Genomic DNA, 21,704 nt, shown 5'->3' with positions numbered 1-21,704 from the left:
GTCTTATTTTAGTGGGTTTGTTTCTATAGAGATTTTGCAGTGGTGGATTAAAGAGGTATGGCTCAACAGGATGCTGCCAGCAACTTTGTATTCGGGCTGCATACTTAAGAAGCAGCGTTTTTCTGCGGAGGTAAAGAGGTGGCTCATTAGCTTCAATATATAAACTATGAATAGGAGAAGTCCTGAACGCCCCAAGTGCAATCCGCAAAGCACTATGCTGTATAGGATCTAGCCACCGTAGTATACTCTTACGAGCAGAATCATAGAGTGGAGCACCATAATCCAATCGGGATCTAATCAGTGATCTATATAAGAGCAACAAAGATGTACGATCTGCTCCCCAAGACAAGGCAGATAAAGCTCTTTGTATGTTTAGTTTTTTGAGGCAGGAAGTACGTACAAATTTAATGTGCTCAAGGAAATTTAGTTTCCTGTCAAGGATTAATCCTAAGAATCTGATGTTGTTAGTTACTGGAATGGTAAAGTTTGATATATGAAGTTCAGGGTCTGTATGCATTTTACGTTGATTACAAAAATGGATGGCAACAGTCTTCTGCTGTGATAGACGATAGCCATTTAACCTTGCCCACCTTTGGACTTTATTTAGGGATATCTGCAGTTGCCGTTCAATGGATCTCATGTTCTGGGAATGGCAAGAAATAGAGAGATCATCAGCGTAAAGGTAGGTCTGAACAGCATTTGGAAGTTCTTTTGTGATGGAATCGATTCTAAGGGCGAAAAGGTTTGCACTCAGTACAGACCCTTGTGGCACTCCTTCTTCCTGTGAAAATATCGCAGAAAGTGAGTTGTGATATCGAACTTGGAATGAACGATTCTGAAGAAAGTTCCTAATGAATATGGGCAGGTTGCCTCGTAACCCAAGAGCATAAAGGTCACTGAGAATGCCATGACGCCAGGTAGTATCAAATGCCTTCTCAATGTCTATGGAAACCATAACAAGATGTTCATTTTTTACAAAGGCATTACGAATTGCAGACTCAGCTTTGATCATGAGATCTAAGGAGGACCTGTTCTTACGAAACCCATGTTGGTGATTACTCATTAGGTGTTCTGTTTCGATGATCCAAACAAGTCGATTATGGATAATTTTTTCAAGTAGTTTACCAAGGCAACTGGAGAGGGAAATTGGCCTGTAACTGTACGGACTGGTAGGATCTTTACCGGGTTTCAAAAAGGCAAGAACTGCTGCATGATGCCAAGAGCTGGGATAAATGTTTTCTAGAAATATTCGGTTATAATAGATCAGCAGTATTTCTAAGTTTTTGTCACCAAGGTTTTGTAACATGATATAAAATATTCCATCTGGCCCAGCGGCACTGTTGCGTGTTGTTTTAATGGCATGTAAAAGTTCAGAATATTGAAGAGGCTGGTTATACGGAAGGGAAACTGATGATCTAAAGTTGATGGCACGTTGTTCAGTTGTGGTCTTTATTTTCTGGAAATCCGGAGAATAATTTGATGCTGCAGAAACTTCGGCAAACGTTTTAGCCAAGGCATTTGCTATGTCTTCAGGAGCAGACAGTTCTTGCCCATTAAACGAAAGAATTGGCGAAGGGGTGGTTGGAAATTTGCCAGAAATCTGCCTAATTTTCTTCCATATTAACCTGGAGTTAGTGTTTCTATTTATGGTAGATGTAAACCGGATCCAAGAATTCTTCTTGGCTTGCCTCTGAATGAGGCGAGCTTTTGCCCTTAATTTTTTGTAGTTGATAAGGTTAGCTGTGATTGGGGATTTACGAAATAAATTCCATGCTTTATTTTTTAACTTCTTTGCTTTTGTGCATTCTTCATTCCACCAATAGTTAATGTGCTGTCGGAACTGGGTATTCGACAGTGGAATTGAACATTTAGCTGCAGATAGCAGTTTTGAAGTAATATAATCAGTGGCTTCATCTATCGACTGTATTCTTATAAATTTCTCATCCAGATTGACGGCTGACTGAAATTTGGCCCAGTTGGCTCGAGAGAACTTCCATTTCTTGCAAGGTTTGGCTACTGGCGGTGGTGCAGTGAGCAAATCACAAATAATCGGAAAATGATCACTGCCCATGGGATTGTTCATAACTGACCATTCCATGATTGGATACAGAATAGGGGAGCATATCGAGAGATCGATTGCAGAAGTTTGTCCAGTTGGTAATTGTATGTGAGTAGGTGCACCGGTATTAAGAATGGTAAGGTTTTGCTTATCTACGAAGGTTTCAATCAGTCGGCCATGACTGTCCAGTTTAGTAGATCCCCATAAGGGGTGGTGGCCATTGAAATCCCCCAGGAGACAGACAGGGGAAGGTAGCTGTATTAGCAGGTTTTCAAGGTCTTGGTAAGAGAAGGTATGACTTGGTGGAAGATAAATTGATACTAATGTTAACTCAATTTCGGTTACCAAACGCACAGCAATGACTTCAATTTCAGTTTTCAAAACAATTTGCTTAGATGGGATTTTTGCATTGACCAAGATGGCCACACCCCCACGAGCGGAAGTGGAAGTATTACGATCTTGTCGGTAGATAGAGTAGTTCTTTGTGCTGGCAGAAATTTGGGAAGTTAAATAGGTTTCTTGTATACAGAAACCAACTGGATTGTAGCGATTAATTAGGTCTTGAATATCATTAAAATTGCAACGAAATCCTCTACAATTCCATTGAAGAATATAAGGCATTATTGGTGTTTAGTAAAAGAAGCTGTATCTGACTGTTTTTTTGATGTGACTGTTTTATGGCGTTCAGGTTTCGGTTTGTCTTTTTTGAAGAATGGCCGACCGATGTCCATATCTTCTTCTTCCACATGTATTTCTAAGACTGGGTCTTCCTGTCTGGATGAGTCAATTGTATCCATGGATGTGTCTTTTATATTCATTTTGATGTTTGAACCTCGATTATTTGATGGAGCTGCAGCATTGGTTGGAGGAGTAGGAGAAGGAGATTTCGCTGGTACTGTAAGAGCAGTATTGCTTGCCTGGTTCAACTGTTTCGGGATATTGGACTGTTGCTGGGAGAGAACAGTTCGTGCCCAGTCAGAGATTGAGTTGTTTGTGGGGACTGTAACATCAGTCTGGGTGGCCACTGATTGATATTTTTGTGCGACACTGGCATATGTACGTTTTGTAATACTGGGAGAAATTAATTTTCTCGCTTCTTGAAAGCTTACTTTATTTTCGATTTTATACTTCACAATTTTCTTTTCGGTTTTCCACCTGTCGCATGTCTTAGAATAGGCGGGATGGTTGCCCTTACAGTTAGGACAGCTCATTTCTGTTGCTGAACAGTCATTTTGAGTATGATCGGTGGACCCACATTTGGGACAGACTGGGTTTCCTCTACATGCCGTTTGAGAGTGGCCATACTTTTGGCACTTGTAGCATCTCAATGGATTAGGGATGTAGGGTCTAATGCGGCAAAGAAGATAACCTGCTTTTATGGAAGACGGTAGGTTTGGAGTATTAAAAGTGAGTATAATATTCCTAGTAGGTGCCAGTGTGTTGTCCTTTTTAATCATGATTCTTTTTACTGCAATTACATTTTGCTCCTGAAGTTCTTGACATATCTCCTCCTCCGACACATTCAGTAGGTCCCAGCTGGATATAACACCCTTAGAAGTGTTTAGGGTACCGTGGGGAGAAACGTTTACTGAAATTCCAGCAAAATTTGTGATTTTTAGTAGATGCTCCGAATGTTTCCTGCTGATTGTTTCTATTAGTAGGTCTCCTGATTGCAGTCGCTTGACTGTTTTAGGAGATCCTGCAAGACTTTCGAGATGTTTCTGAATAAGAAACGGAGACAATTTGGTGAGAGGCTGATCCGTAAGTGAATGCATTATGAGAAATGCAGGAAAATCTATGATCGAAGAGTTGGTCTTAAACCTCTTCGGTTGAGACATGTCATGTTCATTTTCTATGTCTGGCCGAGAACTTGTCGGCTCTAGTGGAGGAAACATATTGTGTTCCATAATTGCTCCTTTTGGCCCTTGGCAGATTAACTGTTCTGCCACGATTTCCGGCCCCGCCACGGGGAGGCAGGAGCAGTGCCTGGTGTGACCAAGCGAGAAGTAGTAGGGGTTAGTAATAAATATATAAGAAGTAAAGAAAGGTGACTTTCCTTTCCGGCTCTGTAAAGTACTTTTTTTAATAAGAGCTGCTACTGAAAAAATAAGTTATTTTAAAGACAGGAACGTAAAAGAACTATAATATCACTTTTGGAAAATCACTCTTTAAGCACAAAGAATTCGCTCAGTCACAATCGCTTGGCACCCGGGGCCACACTCAAAACTGATCCTTGTGGTACTCCTTCTTCCTGCGAGAATGGAGCAGAAAGGGAATTTTGATATCTCACCTGGAAAGATCGGCTCTTGAGGAAGTTCCTAATAAATATGGGTAGGTTGCCTCGTAGACCAAGATTATATAGGTCACTGAGAATGCCATACCGCCAGGTAGTATCAAATGCCTTCTCTATATCAATGGAGACCATGACAAGGTGTTCGTTTTTCACAAAGGCATTGCGAATTTCAGATTCCGCCTTGATCATCAGATCTAGGGATGACCTGTTTTTGCGAAAGCCATGTTGACAATTACTCAGTAGATGTTGAGTTTCAATGATCCAAGTGAGTCGACTATGGATCATTTTTTCAAGAATTTTACCAAGGCAACTTGACAGAGATATTGGTCTGTAACTATTAGAACTGGAGGGATCTTTTCCAGGTTTCAAAAACGCCAAAACTGTAGCGTGGTGCCAAGAGGTTGGATAAATATTTTCCAGGAAGATCTGGTTAAAAAAGAATAGAATCATTTGTAAGCTTTTCTCATCGAGATGCTGCAGCATGACATAATATATGCCATCTGGCCCAGAGGCACTGTTTCGCGTTGTTCTGATGGCCTGTAAAAGTTCACAATATTGCAGAGGCTGATTATATGGAAGTGACAGTGAGGTTCGGAAGTTGATAGGTCTCTGTTCTTTGGCAGTCTTAATTTTCTGGAATTTTGGAGTGTAGTTTGACGCAGCCGATATTTCAGCAAAAGTTTTGCCCAAGGCATTGGCTATATCTATAGGAGCAGAGAGTTCTTGCCCATTGCAGGAGAGAATTGGAGATGGAACAGTTGGAAACTTCCCAGAAAGCTGCCTAATTTTTTTCCATATTAGTCTGGAGTCAGTGTTCCTATTGATAGTGTTCCTATTAGTCAGTGTTCCTATTGATAGTTGATGCGAACCTAGTCCAAGAATCTTTCTTGGCCTGCTTTTGAATGTAACGCGCTTTTGCCCTTTGTTTCTTGTAGCTAATTAGATTAGCTGTGGTTGGAGATCGACGGAATAAATTAAATGCTTTATTTTTTTCCTTCTTTGCTTTTCTGCACTCTTCGTTCCACCAGTAGTTGAAATGCCGTCGGGACGGGGGATTTGATAACGGAGTTGAGTACTTAGTTGCAACTAAAAGGCGGGATGTAATATAATCAGTAACTTCATCAATGGGCTGTAGTTGAATAGTTTTTTTGTCAAGAGTGATTGCTGATTGAAATTTCGCCCAATTGGCTTTAGAGAATTTCCATTTCCTGCAGGGATGTTGTAATTGTGGTTGGGTAGTCAACAGATTACAAACAATTGGAAAGTGATCACTACCCATGGGATCATCCAGGGTGGACCATTGCATAGCTGAAAACAGTATTGGGGAGCAAATCGATAGGTCAATGGCAGAAGTCTGTCCATTGGGTAACTGTATATGGGTGTGCGAGCCACTGTTAAGAAGAGTGAGGTTTTCTTTTTCCAGTAAAGTTTCAATCAGTCGGCCGCGTCTGTCTAATTTAGATGAACCCCATAAAGGGTGGTGGCCGTTGAAGTCCCCTAGCAGGCAGATAGGGGAGGGTAGCTGCGGTAAAAGTTCTTTAAGATCATTATAAGTGTAAGCATGGTTTGGTGGGAGATAAAGTGAGACTAGAGTTAATGCAGTTTGAGTAATCAGACGCACAGCGACAGCTTCGATTTGGGTTTGGAGAGTAATTTGTTTAGCTGGAATCCTTGTACTAATTAAAATTGCTACACCACCTCTAGCAGAATCGGATGTATTACGATCGCGTCTATAGATCGAGTAGTTTTTGATGGAAATGGAAATTTGAGGAGTTAAATATTTTTCTTGCAGGCAGAAACCAACTGGAGAGTAGCGATTAATTAAATAACGGATGTCATCAATGTTTCCACGAAAGCCTCTGCAATTCCATTGCAAGATATTAGACATTATTTGAATTTAGAGGAAGAAGCTGTACCTGACGTGGCTGTCTTATGGCGTTCTGGCTTTGGTTTTTCTCTTTTCGGAAAGGAAGGGCGACCAGTGTCCATCTCTTCTTCAGCAAATATTTCCAAGATTGGATCTTCCTGTTTGGATGGATACTCTGCCTCCATCGATTTGTCTTGGATAATCTTTTTCGAAGGCGAACTATTACTATTTGTAGTGGCATTCACTGGCGGAGATTGAGATTTTGCTGGTATTGTGAGAGGCGTATTATTTGCTTTATCTGAGTGCTTAACGGCACTGGACTGTTGCTGAGAGAGAACAGCCCGAGCCCAGTCAGAGATGGAAGTGTTTGAAGGTACGGTAATATCGGTTTGTGTGGCAATGGTTTGATATTTTTTTGTAATATTGGCATAGGTACGGTTAGGTATACTCGGTGCAATTAAGTTTCTAGCCTCCTGATAACTAACTCTGTTTTCAACTTTATATTTCACAATTTTTTTCTCTGTTTTCCACCTCTCACATGTCTTAGAGTAGGCCGGATTGTTGCCTTTGCAGTTGGGACAGATCATTTCTTTCACCGAACAGTCACTTTGAATGTGATCGGAGGATCCACAGTTGGGACAAACTGGGTTGCTTCTGCACGTTGTTTGAGAGTGGCCATACTTCTGGCATTTATAACATCTCAACGGATTGGGTATGAAAGGACGAGTGCGGCAAAGTAGATATCCAGCTTTTATTGATGTGGGTAGGCTTGGACTGTTGAATGTAAGAATGATATTTCTGGTAGGTGTGAGAATATTGTCTTTTTTTATCATAATTCTTTTTACAGCTATTACATTTTGCTCCTGAAGCTCTTCTTTAATTTCTTCCTCCGTCACATTCATCAGGTCCCAACTGGATATTACACCCTTTGATGTATTTAGGGTTGCATGTGGAGTTACTTTCACTGGAATACCAGCGAAAGTTGTCTTTTTAAGTAATTTTTCAGAGTGTGTGCCATTTATAGTTTCAATAAGTAAGTCCCCTGATTGCAGTCTCTTAACCGTCTTGGGAGACCCTGCAATACTTTCCAGGTGTTTTTGGATTAAAAAAGGGGATAGCTTACTGAGAGGCTGGTCAGATAGCGAGTGCATGATTAAGAATGCAGGTAAGTCTGTCGCCGAGGGATTGGTTTTCAACCTCTTTGCTTGCGACGAATCATGGTCATTTTCTGTGTTTGGCCGACAGCTCGACGGCTCTAGAGTTGGAAACATACTTTGTTCCATGTTGCTCCTCTTAGCCCCTGGCAGATGAACTTTTCTGCCAAGGTTACCGGCCCCGCCACGGGGAGGCAGGAGCAGTGCCTGGTGTGACCAAGCGAAAAGTAGTAAGTGGTTAGTAGTAAACTAGAAGAAATAAAGAAAGGTGCCTTTCCTTTCTTGCTCTGTACAAGTGTTTTTGTAACAAGAGCTGTTTTTAAATTAATAGATTTATTAACGTGAAGAACTCAAAATAACTATAAATCACTTTTGAGAAATCGCAGTAATAGCACAGAGAAATCGCTCAGTCACAATCGCTTGGCACCCGGGGCCCTCGTACTTTTGCAGGAGGGCCTTGATGTCATCAGTATTTCGCCGGAATCCACGACAATTCCACTGTAGGAATTTAGACATTATTTTGGCTTGGTGGATCCATCAGGCGGCTTCCCAGGTGCTGAGGGCTTACTTTTGTCAGTTTTGGATTTATCTTTTTTGGGAAAGAATGGACACTGTCCCGTGTCCATTTCTTCCTCCGCAAAGAGTTCCAAGACTGATTCATCCGGTACATCCTTATTCTCTACATCCACTGTTTCTGGTGTTACGGGTGGTTCTTCCGAACTTTTTAGCTTTTCGTTACCACTTTGTTTTGGTAGTGGTGGAGCACTACGAGGTACGGATATAGGAGTGACAACTGATTTTTTTTTTGGTGGGCTTTTGTGAACTCAATAAATAGCGTGCAATTGGGGTAAATGATTCTCTTTGTGATATAGTCATCTCCGTTTATGTCCCGATAGTGCACTTTGCAGAAACCTTCTGGGCATATGAAGGTTTCCCGCTATTTATTGGTTGGATACGTTTTCTGGCCTCTGGGTAGGAGATATTCAGCTCTGTTTTCAGTTTTTGTATTTCTTTTTCATCCTTCCACCGCTGGCATGCTCTAGAGTAGGCAGGGTGCTCTCCTTGGCAATTGACACAGATCAGTTTTGGAGCTGAACGTTCCTTGCTCTCGTGGTCTTTAACACCACATCGAGCACAGGCAGGGTTACCACGACAAGATATTTGTGAGTGACCGTGTTTTTGACATCTAAAACACCGCAGTGGGTTTGGGATATAAATCCTCACTGGGCAGTTTAGATAGCCTGCCTTTATCGAAATTGGAGGCCGTGGGGTGTTAAACGTGAGGATAAGAACTCGGGTAGGGACGAGATTCCCATCCTTGCGTATCGATATTCTCTTAACAGCTGTCACTCCTTGGTCTTTTAATTCAGAGCAGATCTCTTCTTCAGAAACATGAAGAAGGTCCCACTCTGAAATTACGCCAATTGAAGAGTTCAAAGTTTTGTGGGGGGTTACGATGATAGGTAATTCCCCTATTGATGTGGCGTTCAGGATTTTTTCCGCCTCTTTAACATTTGTAGCTTCGACCAAAGGTTCGCCAGAACGCAGTCTTTTGACAGATTTAGGTGAGCCTGCGAACCCCTCTAATCCTTTTTGGATGAAGAAGGGTGACATCTTTCCAATTGACTGCTCTCCGGTGGAATGGAGAATGAGGAAAAGCGATGTCACTGATGGTGGTTGTGTTTCCTCAGTCCTGGCTCTTTTTGCAGAGGTGTTATCTGCGTCATGATCTCGATTAGGTAGGGACCTTGTTGGGGCCCCAGAAGAAATTAGATTTAAATTACTCATATGAGTAAAGAGAAAGTGTCTGATGCCTAAGTACCTCACCCACCAAGGAGCCCTACGAGGGGACGCCCACTCGTGAACTAGCAGGTACTGCGTACACCAATGGGACGCCGAGTTAGCTTAGGAGCACCATACCCACGTTACCAATAAGTCTTTATCCCGTCCCAGGTCCATAGGGAGGGAGACCTATTGGAACGCAGTTGACCCTAGCAGTAAAAACCACCCGCCGATTGATGCCAGTCGGGCCGGTCCGGGACCTCCCGTCTTGTCGAAGCAGGGGCCAAAGTGGTGTAATAAGGCTGGGCCCCTCAACCACCAAGATTCCCCTTTTCGAAATCCACGAGTCGCGGCGCACGGCTGCACACGCCGGATTCCAATGATGTAACCCTGGAACCAAGGTATGGGCGTTAGATCAAAGTGATGCTAATCTGGAAAACCAGCAGCATCGCTTGGAGGTCCCCTCACCACGTATAGGTGCCCAAGTCGAGGGGCGTGAACAGTGAAGTGAGTCTTATAGCAATCAGCCTTTCAAGTGTTTTGGCCAAATGCGATAACAGAGCAACAGGACGGAAGGACTTGCCACTTTGGGTGTTTGAAGGTTTAGTTGTTGTTGTTGTTGTGGTGTTTTTTTGGTGCAACGGCAACTTTGGCCATATTGCACCTCCCAAATTAATTGACTTTACATACGTGAACTGCTTGTACAGCAGTTAAAACGATTTGAAGGTTTAGGAATTCCTTCCCTGAACCAGGTAAAGACCCTACAAATCCCACTCATTATAGACCAATCGCCTTGACCAGTTGCATTTGCAAAATTCTCGAAAAGATGGTGACCCGCTGACTGATCTGATACCTTGAAAATTTCAATCTACTACATTCTGCACAATTCGATGTTCGACAAAACAGATCTACACTAGATATACTAGTCAGACTATAGAATTCCATTCGGAATGCATTCCTCAGATCGGAACATAATGTGTTAGTCAGCTTTGATATCAGTAAAGCCTATGATTCCACGTGGAAGTATGGAATACTCCATGAATTACATCGCCATGGACTTCGGGGTCATCTCCCGATTTTCGTACAGAAATTTCCTATGCAAGCGTACATTCCATGTTCGATTTAAAACCTCACTGTCCCAAGTATTTTCACAAGAAGAAGGAGTTCCTCAAGGCTCTGTACTCAGTGCTTCACTTTTTAGGATTGCAATAAACACCATTGCCGGACAAATTCCAAACACTATTGATAAAGCACTGTTTGTAGACGACCTTAGTATTTGGTGTCATGCGAAAAACATGAATACTATTGAGAGACAGTTACAAGGGGCAATAACTAAGATCTGTTCATGGGCTCAGACTAATGGATTTCAACTTTGTCCGGAAAAAACATTTTGCATCCATTTTTGCCGCCAACGCAAACTCCATCCCAATCCGGAGCTACAACTGAATCGCCAAGCAATAGCAGTTCATCCCAGCATACGGTTCTTAGAAATCACTTTAGACCATAAACTCACTTTCGTTGAACATATCAAAAGACTAAGAACATCATGTCAACCAAAACTAAATATCATCCGGGTTCTCTCTGCAATTAATTGGGGAGGTGATCGCCTTACTTTATTACGGTTATATAGAGCATTAATAAGATCGAAACTTGACTACGGAGCACCAGTCTATAGTTCAGCAAGACCTAGTGCCCTTCGTTGGCTTGACCCTATCCATCATAGTGGAATACGCGTTGCTTTAGGGGCATATCGCACGTCTCCAACACATAGCTTATATGTTGAAGCAATCAAGCGACAACAACTGATACTACGTTATGCCTATAAAATTAGATCTATGCCAGAACACCCAAACTGGCCCATACTTTTCACATCACAGCACAGCAGGTTATACCAAAACCGTCCTAAAGCTAATCGTCCTTTGGGTATGAGAATAAAACACCTCTTAGAAGAACTAAATTTAACCTTAGACAAAGTGGCACATAGCCTCCCATCCTCTCTTGCTCCTTGGAATATCATTTCACCCTCATGTGACTTACATCTGCATGAATGGAATAAATCTACATTGCATAGAGAAAACTTCATGCAACTATACCATGCAGTAGTGGACCAGTTTCCCATCTTTTCCATAGTACATACTGATGGATCAAAGAATGATGTCCACGTTGGAATCGCCGCAGTTTTTCAAAACATCACATTAGCTTATCAGTTATCATGTGAGTTCAGTATATTTTCCGCCGAACTAATAGCAATTCAGGTTGCATCGATTCATATTGAGTCCTCTGATATTAACAACAGCATAATTTTCACAGATTCTTTAAGTGCACTCAAGCACTAAAAAACACCATAAACATCACCCACCCAGTCGTGAAAAGAATAGTCAGCTCTTTACATACCTTATCAGAACTTGGAAAAAACATACACTTCTGCTGGGTCCCAGGACATATGGCAATTCCTTGAAATGAACTAGCGGACAATGCTGCCAAATTAGTTCACCTACCACCCGAGAACAAGTGGAAAGTGCCTCATCAAGACTATCGACCAATAATCCAGGAAAAATGCATGTGCCAATGGCAGTTATCATGGGAAAATCAACCTAATAATAAACTTCGAAGTATCAAGCCAAACCTTGAGGGATGGCCTTCCAGCTTTAGTTCCCGACATCAGGAGGTAACATTGGCTCGTCTGCGAATAGGTCACACAAATATCACTCATGGTTATCCTTTAAGAGGAGAGATACCCCCTCAACGTCATCACTGTAATACAATGCTCTCAGTGAAACACATTCTGGTTGAATGCACAAAATATACAAGAAAACGCCAGAATCTTTACACTTCAGCCACAATAAAAGATCCTACACTTACCTCACTTTTAAACAATGAAACAAATGTCTCAAGCAAATATAACTTTCTCAAGATGATTAAAGTATATCACCTCCTTTAGTTAGCTAAAAAAAAAAAAAAATACTTTCTGGTTCCTTTTTTCCATTTTCTCTATTTGAGAAGAAATGGCATGCATAATTATCATATGTATGGCGCACTATGGTCATAGTTGCCGATGCGCCCAATGAATCCCGATACAAACAAACAAACAAACCACGAAGACCTGTCCAGCTTGGGTTTCCCTTCTAATAGCTAGGCTATCGCTGGCGTAGCTCCCGGGATTGCCAGAGCACGCAAGCTCCCTCGCCAAGACAATTTGAAGATACCATCGAGGGAGGTGGAGGTTTTACTTTGTATTAACAATGTGGTGAGGCTTCTCAACCAGACAATCAAGCTTGTACGTGAATTTAAATACCTTGGGGTGGTGATTGATGATCGTCTTTCTTTCATTCCACACTGCAAATTCCTAAAGGTAAAAATTAAATCAACTACTGGCTGGTTAATTCACATTGCCAGATCTCTTTGGAATCTCAAATCTAGAACATTGGGTTTATACTACAAATCTATATTCCTCCCAATTGTTACATATGGCGCGGGTGCGTGGGGTTTCCGTGTTCAAAACTCTCTCATCATTAAAATTCTTCTACAGACGCAAAGATCCTTCCTTTTGGCCACGAGCAGGGCATGTAGAACTGTTTCTACTGATGCCCTGCTAGTTCTGAATGGGCGCCTTCCCATTCATTTAGAAATTATCCTTGCATTTCTTAAATTTCACAGGAGGCGTCTTACCCCTGCTTCCATTGGTGTTTTTGAAAATAATTATAATAACTCTACCGACCTTGAAGTTTCTCGACTGCTCAGTTTAGCCCTTGATGAGTGGCAGCTCTCTTGGGATGACTCTTCCCTTGGCAGAATTACTTTCTCCTTCCTTCCTAAAGTCTTTGTAAAATTTAAGAATCTTTCCTGGCTTCAACCTGGACTTTTTTCCTCTTTTCTTCTTACGGGTCACGGCCTTAACTCCCGCCTTTTTAGGTTTGGACTGGTCCCCTCTCCTCTTTGTCATTGTGGAGCTGAGGAGACGGTGGAACATTTAGTCCTAAATTGCAACATATATTTAGATTTACGTTACCAGCTCATGTTAGACACTAATGTTTACACCCTAGATGATTTCCCAAAATTTTTGGAAACATCAGAATCCTTCTCAGCTTTTTGTAACTATGCTAACTCCGTGTTTAGAAGACGAAAGATGCTAAACACAGCTCATCCTGTTTAACTCAAAATTTTGGATTAAAAAAAAAAAAAAAAATTATTGTTTAGAATTACAGCTTCCTCTTTTATGTAATTGTGATCTTAATTTTATTATGACTCTCGGAGTTAATAGCCTTGTTAAATCTCAAGTTTTCCTCATTGTGTGTTAAGATACTAGAATTGCAGTTCTAACAAAATCACTGAAGGTTATTAGATTGCTTGTTATTTAGTGTAACTGTTTAAAACTCTTACCAACTATTGTTCAGACAAGTTCTTCTGGGCTTCTCAGAAGTCTCGTCTTCTCACTGTAAATTTTTGGAAAATTTTGTAATTAGATGCTAAGTTAAGTTAAGTTATTTTCTTGGTGTCTCAGACACAATTAAATTTGTTTCTTGAGTTTTCCTTTCTCTGGCTGGCTGAGGTTGGGCTCCTCTTCCAGTCGGAGAAAACCTAACTTTCCTCTCTGTTCTTAGTTGTTAATTCATCCTACCGTTTTCTGCTCCTTTCTTAAGAGAATATCTCTCTTCTTTCTTTGTCCTACTTCTCCTTCCCATAACTTTCACGGGTTTACCACTGGTTGGAAACCCTCTTTGCGGTTACTAACCCCTGGAGCGCCTCCTCGTGGCAAGGTACGGGAGTCTGGACGCAGGTGGCTTCCCCCCTGCCTCCAGGCTGCAAAGTCTCCAGGGCCGGCAAACAACACCCATCAGAACCTACACTAAAACATACACACATACATTTACACACACTTGCCGGCTATAAATAAACTACAGAAGATACAGCGGTATATAGGGGAAACCCTGGAGGCCGCAATCATTACACGAATACCTTGTACCTTGTACCTTGTATTAACAATGTTCAGAAAGCTCCTAATACTATGTTGAGAGCACTACGCTGGATAGAATTGGGTCATTGAACACTACTTTAATGGATCGCAAACAAGGATATAACACTTGAGACGTCATATGCATATCGCTAGTACACATGAACAAATCCGAATAAGGTTTTTTTACTTCTCCTATTTTTATTCCTTAAACAAAGTATAAAAGAATTTATACAAATGATGTAAATATAATGGCTTATCTAGAATTGCTTAAGGATTAAATAAGTTAACCTACACAAATGGCTGATTGGTTTTACTTTAATAATAATCTCCCTCCAGCCAAAGTGTTGTGAATTACGTAATCTAATTGATTTATTCAAATTTTGAAAGGTTCACCTACTGAGTTATTAAGCAGAACAAAAGATCTATTTTGAAAGTTAGAATAACAGATTCTATGAGAAGTGTAGCATTTTTTTAATCAGGTCAGGTTTTATTTAAAAGCCAAGTTTAGAAATAAAATTTAAAATATGAGGTTGAATTAGGGCTATATTGTCTAATCATACAGAGAATGCAACTTACTGTCGTATATAACCTTTCTTTTCTGCTGCCAGATGTCCAACAATGTCCCCAAGACGAGCAGAAATCCCAAGAAACTGAAGAAGGTCCTAATATGACAGAATTTGGGAACAATATTATTTCTTCTTTTTGTTCAGTACTAATTACACTTATGTCATATACTTGAAACTATTTATGACATGAAAATAAACATGATACATGTATACTCGCATATCATTTTTAAACACAGTATCCATGTTTAAGGCATAAATGGCAAGTTTATGCAATTAGTGAGAAAAATTTCTCCAGAAATATTTGAAACTTGACTGAATCTTGAAATTTCCTACTGAAAGCTGTTTAATAAAGTATTAATATTAAGCTCCTCTGCTGAACAGTAACTGATTTGAATATTAACAGATGGGATAGACCTTTTCTAATATTTAAACATCATCTTAATCTAGAATACGTAAAAATATACGTATATAGTTTTCCGAAGATGTTGTTTAAGGGTTTGTTTTCGAAAACAACAGCTAAAGCAAGCTAATTTACTTTATGCAATTATCTCTTTACTTTGCTTAATCAGTCCCAGAAAATTAATTTGCCGGATAAAAGTAAACAGTACGAAGTGTAAACTCGGGAAATAAAACCACTGTGGAATTTATAAATGGGGACATTCTAATAGCACGTCGTTTACTATAAATTGAACTAGAATGATTGGAAATTACTAGTTTATACGTATTGAAGGTTTCTGTGTCACCTAAAATTTATAATCATCCCATGCATTTTTCTTTTCTACCACCAGTCTCATTTCATCTGACATCCATTTAAGTCTTTGAAGAGTATCTCTCAGTTAGCATAAAGAGCCTAGTAGCTTGCCACCCATTTAGAATTTGCGGTTGGTAACGTTGATCCTGCTATAAAGAATTTAAAGGCTGTCTATGGTCACTGTACCCATCATTAGTCTGTCGTTAATTTTTGCTTTCGACAAATATACCCTGGTCCACCTCTTTTTATTGCAAGAATATTACCCATGTCTTCGATAATTGACTTGGCCAATAAAACTAAACCCTCTTGCACAAGAACAGCATACACTCGATTGTTCTGTTCTTCCGCCAGAATGCGAAGTGCATCAATTGGCAGATCACTAGATACTTGAGTCCCTCATGTCTCCAGTCTTATCTAACTCTAGATCAAGCACCCGTTTCTTCAGTGACTCAAATTCATCTAGTAATGCGCCAGGTTTTAATTTGAGATCAGTACATTCCTTACATTAGGCGATGAGTTCATGATATATATATATATATATATATATATATAAATATATATATATATATATAGTGGATATGGCAAAAGTTAACAATTATATATATATATATATATATATATATATATATATATATATATATATATATATTTTAATAGCATAACAAGAAAGTGAAACAAGAAGGCAGAAAAATGGAAAAAAAAAGAGATTTTTAATTTCTCTTCTTCATTGAGTCATCTGTAAAGATCACAAGCCATTATATATATATAAATTAGGATAAAAGTAAAAGTTATATCAGATCAGATTAATGCCATCAATAGCAGATTGAACATTACATCAGTCTGTAATCTAGTTATTATAGTAAAAGTATAATATGTACTACATAGATACTGAATATGTATATAAACCTAACAGTATACAGCGGGCCATAAGGCCAATAACTTATAAAGACTAAGAAAGCCTGTGTAGGTCTACAATGCCATACCCCGGAAATAAACATATAATTAGTAATAATATATAATTATATAATACAATAATGATTATGTAGCTAATTATTGATAATCTAGAGCTAACTCCTTTCAATATATCCCGCCAATAATTAACAGAGCTATCTGTTACTGATTGCTATCTGCCTGTTTAACGATGTCCAATTAATAATCATAAACATAAAGGCTAATTTGGTTATAATTTAAATTTAGCAGCAAACAGACAAGATAACAGTTAGCCCGGCAGATAACTTCGAAATGAATATATAGAATAAAGAAAATAGAGGGCTAACCATAATTTTCAATTTCAGTTGTGGTAATTTTATTTGATTTATATTTAGACAAAAGGAAGCTTCTGCTGACATAAGGATTGTTGTTGTTGTTTTTTTTGGTGCAAGGGCTGCTTAGGCCATATTGCACCTATCACTGTTATAAATGGTACATATGCATGGTGGTTGTGATGGCATTACTTAAAAACGATCATATAATTCGATAATTTTTGTGAAGTGAAAGAACTCCAGTAGATTAGCGTCGTTACCTATGATATGGCAGAGTGTCAAAGGTTCTTTAAGGTTTGGTAGAAAGCTAAAAGAGACTTGGCGGGCAGTGGTGTATAAAGTACACTCAATAAGAATATGCTTTATTGTGAGTGGACAATTGCACTGTGTGCATTGTGGAGGATCATTACCTGTGAGGAGATAAAGGTGGGTAAGGTGACTATGGCCAATTCGCGCTCTAGTTAAAATTACTTCCTCCCTCCTGTTCATACGGAAACTGGAGGTCCACGATTGCGGTTCAGGTTTTATTTGGCGGAGTTTATTGTGTGTTTGGGCTTGCCATTGAATTCTCCATTGTTCTTTACACATTCTTTGAATGTTACTTTTGTAGTCAAGATATGGGACGTAATGCTGTGATAATTCTCTGTCGGATGGATGTTTAGCGGCATAGTCTGCACGTTCGTTTCCTAGTATCCCAGCATGGCCTGGGATCCAACAGAAAATGACCACTCGTTGGAGTTCTTGAAGATGCATCAGTTTGGATTTTATGAGCTTTATTAAAGGATGTGTTTTAGAAGAATTGTTCTGTAAAGCTATAATCGCACTCTGGGAGTCTGTATATATCATGCTTTTATGGATGGTCAGATGGAGGATATTTTCCACTGCAATTTTGATGGCGTATAATTCAGCTGTATAGCTGCTGCATTCATTGGGAAGTGATACAGAAAAGATTTTATGAGGGAAAACGGCTGATGCACCCACTCCACTCTCAGATTTTGATCCGTCAGTATATATTTTTGAAAAATGCAGATAATTTTGTGTATGGGCTATATGGAGTTGTTGTATATTAACATTTGCAAGAGAGTGTTTTCCCCAGTTTAGAAAATAACTGTCACAGAGTGGCATAATACACCTCCATGGGGGATCCGTACTGCTTAAATCTTGAAGAACTTTATCGGGATCTATATTCCAGGTTTCTGATAGTGCTTGAGCTCTGAGAGCAAAAGGTTGAATTGCTCTTGGTTTATTTCTATAGAATGTTGTGAACTGTGGGTCGTTAAGTATCGGCCTAATGGGATGGGTAGGTAGACTTTGGATTTTAGTTGTATAGTTAAGAATTAACATCTTTCTTCTGAGGGTTAGAGGAAGTTCATGAGCATCAATATAAAGACTTTGGACTGGTGAAGTTCTATAAGCGCCTGTAGAAATCCTCAGGGCAGAGTGTTGAATTGGTGCAAGTCGCGCTAGCACACTTTCTCTAGCAGAATCATACACCGGGGCACCATAATCAAGGCGAGATCTGATTAGGGCTCTATACAAATGCAGTAACGTGTACCGATCTGCACCCCATGATGTAGAAGAAATGACTCTGAGTATGTTCATTTTTTTCAGGCAAGACGTCTTTAGATGTTTAACGTGCTCTATGAAGTTCAACTTACTATCAAAAGTCAGACCAAGCAGACGAATGCTGCTCACAACTGAGATAGTTTGATTTGTTAAGTGTACTTCTGGATCTGGATGCATCTTCCTTTTGTTGCAAAAGTGAACTACTTTAGATTTTGAACAAGAGAGTCTATACCCATTCTGTGCCATCCATAACTGAATATTATTAATTGAAATTTGGAGCTGCCGCTCAATGAAAGTCATGTTTTGAGAACTGCAAGAAAAAGTGAAATCATCGGCATAGAGGTATGAATTCACAGTGCTGGGCATATATTTAGTCATATGGTTTATTCTTATTGCGAATAAGGTGGCACTGAGCACAGAGCCTTGTGGGACCCCTTCTTCTTGTATATATGTTTGAGAGAGAACTTGTCGGTATCGGACTTGAAAAGATCTGTGCTGAAGAAAATTCAATATGAAGTACGGTAAGTGGCCTCTCAGGTCAAGGGAATGCAGATCTCTTAGGATACCAAAACGCCATGTGGTGTCGAAGGCTTTTTCTACATCAAGGCATACCATGACGAGATGCTCATTTCGAATGAATGCATTCCTGATGTTTGTTTCCGCTTTGACCATGAGATCCAGGGCTGATCGATTTTTTCTGAATCCAAATTGATTGTCAGAAATTATATTCTTAGAGTCGAGAAACCAAGTAAGTCGACGGTGAATTATTTTTTCCAGGGTTTTGCTTAAGCAGCTGGTGAGAGAAATAGGTCTATAGTTTTCAGGAATGGAATGATCTTTTCCTGGTTTCGGAATTGCTATTATATAGGAGTGGTGCCAGGAACTGGGGAAACAATGTTCAAGAAAGATGCGATTGAAAAAAGTGAGCAGTGAACAGACCGATTCTTTATTTAAGTGTTGGAGCATTATGTAGTATATTCCGTCGGGGCCTGCAGCACTGTGTTTTGAGCTAGATATGGCTTCTTGAAGTTCAAGCATTGTAAGCGGCTGATTATAAGGTAAAGTACATTTACTCGTAGATCTGAAGTTCAGTTTGGACTTTTCAGCTAATGCTTTGATCTTCTGGAATGATAGATCATATGCTGTTGAGGCAGATAGCTGTGAAAAAACAGTCCCTAGGGCATTGGCTATATCTACAGGAGAAGAAAGATCCTGTCCATTCCAGTTCAGAATTGGAGAGGATAATTGGGGAGCTTTGCCACTTAGTTGTTTTATTTTCCGCCATATTATTCTTGAATCAGTATTCTTATTAATCGTGCTCGCAAATCGAATCCAAGATTCTCTTTTAGCTTTCTTCCTAATGTGACGGGCCTTGGCTCTGAGTCTCTTGTAGTTTATAAGATTGGCGGTGGTGGGATATTTTCGAAACAGATTCCATGCTCGGTTTTTTTCTTTTTTTGCACCTTTGCACTCTTCGTTCCACCAATAGTTTGTGGTTCTATGGGTTGTTGACTGTGATTGTGGAATCGCAGTGCATGCAGCAGCGAGTATTTGTCTTGTGATGTGATCGGTAGCTGTGTCAATAGGACAGGTTTCGATGATCTGTTCATCAAAGGACACTCGGGAAGTGAATTTTGCCCAATCTGCTCTGTGAAATTTCCATTTTACATAGTTTTGGGAAATTATGGATTGTGCTGTTTGAATTTTACATATTAGCGGAAAGTGATCACTATTTAGCGGGTTGTCGAGGGCCGTCCACTCAATACTAGGGAAGAGGATCGGAGAGCATATCGAAAGGTCTATTGCAGAAGTTGTACCCGTAGAGAGATGGATGTAAGTTGGCAAGCCAGTATTTAGTATAATCAGATTTTGTCTGTCAGCAAGCTGTTCGATAAGTTGTCCTCGTCTATCTGCATTGGGAGAACCCCACAATGGATGGTGTCCATTGAAGTCACCCAATAAACAGATAGGGGTTGGCAACTGCTGAATAAGATCTTCCAGTTCATGGATGGTATAGGACTGATTGGGCGAAAGGTAGATAGAAACAATTGTTAAAGTAATACCAATCACAATACGTGTTGCAACAGCTTCGATGGAGGTTTGTAAAGGAATTAATCTGCAAGGTACTCTGGAGTCTATGAGTATGGCTACCCCTCCGTGAGCATTATTTGTAGCAGTTCTGTCTTTTCTAAAGAGTGCATAATTTTTAACTGAGAGTGACACATGACGTGTTAAATTTGTCTCCTGTAGGCAGATGCCTACGGGATGATAACGATCAATTAACTCGTGGATATCATCAATGTTACTGCGAATTCCTCTACAGTTCCACTGTATGATTTGGTGCATTATTTGGTTTTGTTACTTGAGGAAGATTCTGAGTCTTTTTTATTTCCAGGCTGTTTGTGGCGATCGAGTTTCATTTTCTCTTTTCTTGGAAAGTTTGGGCGTCCGGTATCCAAGACATCTTCTGCATGAAGATCTAGGATAGGTTCATTTGGGTCAGCATTGTTATCAGTGTCCATATTTTCTGAAGTGATATTGTTTGTCTTCCTATTTGTAACTGAGTCGGTTTTTGACTTTGAAATATCTGGTGGTCTATGTGGGGTTGCTGGTGGGACTGAGACAGGGGTGTTGTTGGCTCTATCTACTACCTTTTGCTCTTTTGGAGTCTGTTTCATTGATGGTGACAGTATAGATCGGGCCCAATCTGCAATCGACATTGTTGGGGGAACTGATACTTCAGTTTGTGTTGCTGTTGTTTCGTGTTTTTGCATTGCTGCTGCATAGGTGTTCTTAGGTGCGTTAAGCATAATTTGCTTTCTTGCCTCTTGGTATGTGACTTTTCGTTCTACCCTGTACTTTTGGATTTTTTTTTCAGTTTTCCATAGATCGCATGACTTGGAGTAGGCTGGATGCACGCCTTTGCAATTCAGACAGTGCGGTGTTTTGGCGTCACAGTCTGTGTGCGAATGTTCTTTCGACCCACAGTTTGGGCAGGCTGGATCTCCTCGACAAGCCATTTGTGCGTGACCAAATTTTTGACACTTGTAGCATCTTATAGGATTCGGGATAAAGGGTCGTACTCGGCAGTTGAGATAGCCGGCTTTGACACTGGATGGCAAGATAGGTGTTCCGAATGTCAGGATGATGTTGCGGGTGGGAACAAGTTCTCCATCTTTCCTGATCATGATGCGCTTGGCTTGTATTACTTTCTGATGTTTGAGGTCTTGGGCCAGTTCATCTTCTGTTACATTTATCAGATCCCACTCAGCAATTACTCCCTTGGAAGTATTTAGTGTTGCATGAGGGGTAACTTGAATGGGTAGCCCGCCAAATACTGTTAGTTTCAACAGTCTCTCAGAATGTGCACGACTCACTGTTTCTACCAAGAGGTCTCCAGATCTTAGTCTTCTCACCATTTTGGGAGAGCCCGCCACATTTTCCAAACAT

General features: G+C 40.2%; 1 protein-coding gene across 1 annotated transcript in view; it reads right to left on the bottom strand.

Moving 5' to 3' along the window:
• Window positions 1-14,750, bottom strand: part of LOC150087179 (nose resistant to fluoxetine protein 6-like) — a 298,214-nt gene extending 283,464 nt beyond the window's left edge. The window contains exon 1 of the mRNA XM_090372396.1: window positions 14,686-14,750. The gene's annotated coding sequence lies outside the window, so the exon portion shown is untranslated. The remainder of the gene's footprint in view (window positions 1-14,685) is intronic.
• Window positions 14,751-21,704: the final 6,954 nt, after the last annotated feature.

This window comes from Mastigoproctus giganteus, chromosome 4, assembly GCF_048544385.1.
Source record: "Mastigoproctus giganteus isolate SK-2022 chromosome 4, ASM4854438v1, whole genome shotgun sequence".
Taxonomy (NCBI): Eukaryota; Metazoa; Arthropoda; class Arachnida; order Uropygi; family Thelyphonidae; genus Mastigoproctus; species Mastigoproctus giganteus.
This window is presented reverse-complemented; position numbering and strand designations above follow the sequence as displayed.